Source organism: Triticum dicoccoides, chromosome 6A (genome assembly GCF_002162155.2).
Source record: "Triticum dicoccoides isolate Atlit2015 ecotype Zavitan chromosome 6A, WEW_v2.0, whole genome shotgun sequence".
NCBI lineage: Eukaryota > Viridiplantae > Streptophyta > Magnoliopsida > Poales > Poaceae > Triticum > Triticum dicoccoides.
In genome coordinates, this window is record NC_041390.1 from 48,263,541 (window position 1) to 48,268,932 (window position 5,392).

Genomic DNA, 5,392 nt, shown 5'->3' on the forward strand with positions numbered 1-5,392 from the left:
CCAATTGGTAGGCAACTTCTCCTCGTTTTGCGAGAATGCGAAAAGGTCCAATGTAACGAGGAGCCAATTTGCCCTTGATACCGAAGCGATGGGTTCCCTTCAGAGGAGTAACCCGAAGGTAAACCTTCTCGTCAACCTCAAAAGTCATAGCCTTATGTTTTCGGTCGTATTGACTCTTTTGACGAGATTGGGCTGTTTTCAACTTTTCACGAACGATGCGAACTTGCTCTTCTGCTTCCTGAATCATATCCGGGCCAAAGAATTGTCTTTCCCCGGTTTCTGACCAGTTAAGAGGCGTTCGACACCTTCGTCCATAGAGAACTTCAAAAGGGGCTTTGCCCAAGCTGGATTGATAGCTGTTGTTATAAGCAAATTCGGCAAATGGAAGGCACTTCTCCCAATCCATTCCGAATGAGATAACAGAAGCTCGAAGCATGTCTTCTAGAATCTGGTTGACGCGTTCCACTTGACCACTTGATTGAGGGTGGAAAGTGGTACTAAAAGAAAGGCGGGTTCCCATAGCATTTTGGAAACTTTCCCAAAATCGAGAGGTGAAAAGACTTCCTCGATCCGAGTTAATTTCCAAAGGAACACCATGGAGAGACACTATTCGAGAGATGTACAAGTCTGCTAACTGACTAGCAGTTATACTCTCACAAACAGGCAGGAAATGGGCCACTTTGGAAAGACGATCGATAACGACGAAGATAGCATTATTCCCTCTCTTGGTCCTGGGAAAACCGGTGATGAAGTCCATAACAATTTTGTCCCATTTCCATTCAGGAATAGCTAGGGGTTGAAGGGTGCCAGCAGGCCGTTGATGCTCTGCTTTTACACGACGGCAGACGTCGCAATTAGCAATATACTGAGCAATTTCTCTTTTCATCCTAGTCCACCAGAACCTCTGGCGTAGGTCCTGATACATCTTGGTACTACCGGGATGAATGGTGAGAGGAGATTCATGAGCCTCCTTAAGGATCAACTGCCGTAGATGTTGGTTCTTGGGAACCACTAAACGGTTCTCAAAGTACACAACACCATGATCATTTGTGGAGAAACATCTAGCACCTCCGCTAGCAATGTTCTCCTTGATCTTAGATATTCCCTTATCTCGCTTTTGGGCAGCGATGATTTGATCCGTAAGAGTAGGTTTCGCCACCAAGGTGGAAAGAAATCCCTGAGGAACAATGTGAAGGTTAAGCTTCCGAAATTCCTCATGGAGGAGCGGTTGACTTTGTTGTAACATCAGGTTGTTACAATAAGATTTACGACTTAGCGCATCAGCCATGACGTTGGCTTTCCCTGGGGTGTAAGTTATTCCTAAGTCAAAATCTGTGATCAACTCGACCCAACGTCTTTGCCTGAGATTCAAATCCGGTTGGGTGAATATGTACTTCAGACTTTGGTGATCAGTGAATATTTTGCAACGATTACCGAGGAGGTAATGTCGCCAGGTTTTAAGTGCATAGACTACAGCTGCAAGCTCTAGATCATGAGTAGGATAATTCTCCTCATGTGGGTGTAATTGCCATGAAGCGTAAGCAATTACGTGTCGATCTTGCATGAGAATGCAACCTAGTCCTTGTCGCAAGGCGTCGCAGTAGATAACAAAGTCCTTAGAGAAATCTGGCGGTACCAATACGGGAGCAGATGTCAGGCGTCTTTTCAGTTCCTGAAAGCTGTGCTCACATTGTGGAGTCCACTCGAACTTTTTATCTTTCTTGAGGAGTTCGGTTAGAGGTTTTGCAACTTTGGAGAAGTTCTCGACAAAGCGACGACAATAGCTCGCTAGGCCAAGCAAACTCCGAACTTGCTTGACCGATTCAGGTGGAGTCCAATTAAGGATGGCTTGAACTCGCTCAGGGTTAACAGCAATGCCTTTACCAGAAATTACATGTCCAAGATAGGTCACTTCTGACAACCAGAATTCACATTTAGAATATTTGGCATAAAAGCGATGCTCTCGAAGTTTCTTCAACACTAGCCTTAGGTGTTCGGCATGTTCTTCCTCGTTCTTGGAGTAGATGAGTATATCACCGAGGTAAACCACGACGAATTTATCCAAATACTCCATGAAGATAGAGTTCATCAACCGAGAGAACGTGGCTGGAGCCTTGGTTAAACCGAAGGACATGACGGTGTACTCGTATTGGCCATAACGAGTAACAAAGGCCGTTTTCGGAATGTCCCTGTTTCTGATTTTGATTTGATGGTAGCCTAACCTCAAATCCATTTTAGAGAAGACTGAGGATCCAGTGAGCTAATCATACAGGTAGTTGATCCTGGGGAGCGGATACTTGTTCTTAATTGTGACCAAGTTGACAGGTCGATAATCTACAACCATCCGGTCCGTACCATCCTTCTTCTTGACGAAGAGGACGGGGCAAGCCCAAGGAGATGAACTAGGTCGGATGAAACCCTTTTTCAAGGACTCATCGAGTTGTTTCTTAAGCTCGGCTAGTTCAAAAGGTGCCATCTTGTAGGGTCTTCTGGAAATCGGGACAGTTCCTGGAATGAGATCTATCATGAATTCGACATCTCTGTCAGGTGGAACACCTGGCAATTCCTCTGGGAAGACATCCGGAAAGTCACGGACTACCGGAACATCCTCAAGGTCTGGCAAAGGGCTGGCGTTAAGAGAATATAACTGTCGCTTGGTTATTCGGGTCAAGACATTGACTATCTTCCCCGAAGGATGGGTGAGTTGAACAGTCCTAGAGAAGCAATCAATTTTGGCATGATGGGCTGACATCCAGTCCATACCCAAGATGATATTAATATCCGAAGATTTGAGGGCTATCAAAGATGCGAGAAAAACAAGTTTGTCGACTTGAATTTCATTTCCATGGCTTACTCTAGAAGTTTGCCATTTGGATACCGGAGTTTGAATTACCATAGAGGTGGGCATCTCACAGAATGTGGTGTTATGCAGACGAGCATAGCTCTCGGATATAAATGAATGAGATGCTCCTGTATCGAAAAGAACAGATGCCGGGTGGCAATTAACAAGGAGCGTACCGAGAACGACGTTGGGATCTTCTTGAGCCTCTTCCGCAGAAACAGAATTAACATGGCCACGAGAAGTGGTGGCCGGCTTGGCGTAGAACACTTTCCCTGTCGGCTTGCCGCGGCCAACAGTTTTTGCTGTCTGGTTGGGGTTGGTTTGGGGACACTCGCGCATATAGTGGCCTGATTTCCCACACTTGAAACAAGTCACGGAACTAGTACGTGGAGGAGCATTGTTGGTTGGACCACCATAGGGCTTGGCTGGTGCATATGGCTGAGCTGGGTGAGGCGCCTGGAAGGATGGCCTCGGTGTGAACCTGGGTGGCAGGGCAGTGTTAGGCACCCACACGCGGCGCTTCTGAGGACCAGCACCGGATGAGGAACCCAAGTCACGGCCATGCTTGCGTGTTGCTTCATAATCAGTCTGACCAGTCTCAGCACTGATGTCTTTGTTAACAAGCTTCTGAAAAGATGTGCACTCATGCAGACGGAGGTCGCGGCGAAGCTCAGGACTAAGCCCCTTACGGAACCTTGCCTGCTTCTTGGCATCAGTAGAAACTTCCTCCATTGCATAACGGGCAAGGTTACCAAACTCCCTGCTGTAAGCGTCAACAGAGAGTCGACCTTGAGTGAAACTACAGAACTCCTCACGTTTACGGTCCATGAGACCCTCCGGAATGTGATGTTCACGGAAAGCCTCGCTGAATTCAGCCCAAGTAGTGACATGGTCCGCTGGGCGCATAGCTCCATAATTCTCCCACCATAGACTGGCGGGGCCTTCAAGATGATATGCAGCAAAGGTGACCTTGTCAGCCTCAGCTACTAGCGCAGAACGCAGTTTGTGAGAAATACTGCGAAGCCAGTCATCAGCGTCGAGAGGCTCGACAGAGTGGTGGAACGTGGGTGGATGTAACTTGATGAAATCACTGAGTGACACCAAGTTAGTCCTCTTATGGTGTGCTATGTTCTGTTCAATACGCTCTAACAAACGGTTGGTCTCCCGCTTGTTTCTCTCAGCCTCTAGCATAACTTCTGCCAGAGAGGGGGGGTGAGGCAGATTTGTATCCCCAACTCTGCTGCCTTCAGCCTGCTCTGGGGGAGCAGGGTTGTTGCGGGTGTTGACCATCCTAGGAAAGACAAGATAATGGTTTAGTCCAAAATGACAAGATTCCGACATAGAATGTAGAATGTAATGGACAACTCAGAATGCAAGATGATCATCTGTATGACATGGTAGATACAGAAACTACTTCTTTTATTCCATCATCATACACACCATACGAGGTTAGTACAAGACCAACAAGTACTACTACGGTGAGAGGAGGATTACATATCATCGGAGGCATCCCAAGCTCCTATACATTATTTTCCCTACACCCCGGAATTACTACACGCTAAGTCATATTCCACAAGTCACGCAGGACGGTGGAAATACAACTATTACAATACCTAGTCGATCTACTACTATCTCAGTCATCTCCGTAGTAGTTCTCATAGAAGTCTCCTCCATAGCCTGGAAGTTCAACGTGAGCATCCGGAAACAAACGGTCCTGAGGAGCCTGTGGACCAAAAGGGCTAGGGTGAGGTCTTGGACCGACAAACGGTGGCCTGCGAGGACCACGAGGTGGGGTGATGCCTCCCACATCACGCCAATCCATCATGTCCGGCAGAGCAGACCTAACAGGATATAGATCTCTCATATCCATGCATCCAGCTTGCACAGCCGGTGCAAACCGAGTCAAGGTGGCCCAATGATCGGCGCGGGTGTTGAAAAGCTCCATTCTCATGGCCCGATTCTCTCGGTCCTTATCCTCGAGCAACTCAGCAGTGGTGCGAGTTAGTGAGTCCTCCTGACTGGGGTCAACATAGATAGGCCGGAGATAACCGTGCGCTCCAGGAAGTGAAGCTGGCATATACCGAAAGTCGGTGTTGCGAAGCAGGCCAGTCCTGACTCGCATGATGGTCATCATAGAATAAGCCGCATCTTGCACAGCCATCTCAATAGTAACACCGAGCCCATAGGAACAGTGAAGAGCCTAGGTAGAACCAGGATAAGAGGGAAATATCCGGACGGTGCAAAGATACTGGCTTTGGTAAAAATCTCGAAACTGCTCTTCGACTGTGTATTCGGGATACCAACGGTAACCCGTCTCGATCATCACTCGGACTAACATGGCCGTATGACCGGTCACACCAATGCATCGGGTCAGGCGAACCACTTGATTTTGGTCGCGAGTGGCCATCTGAAAGCACAACCATAATGCAAAGGCATTAGAATTTCTAGCAAAATTTCGACAGCATAACGGCTGTAAATGCTCAAGAAGGGTTTGAGACATTTATCAAAAAATTGCATAGACACTCAACAATATCATATCAAGGTTCTGGG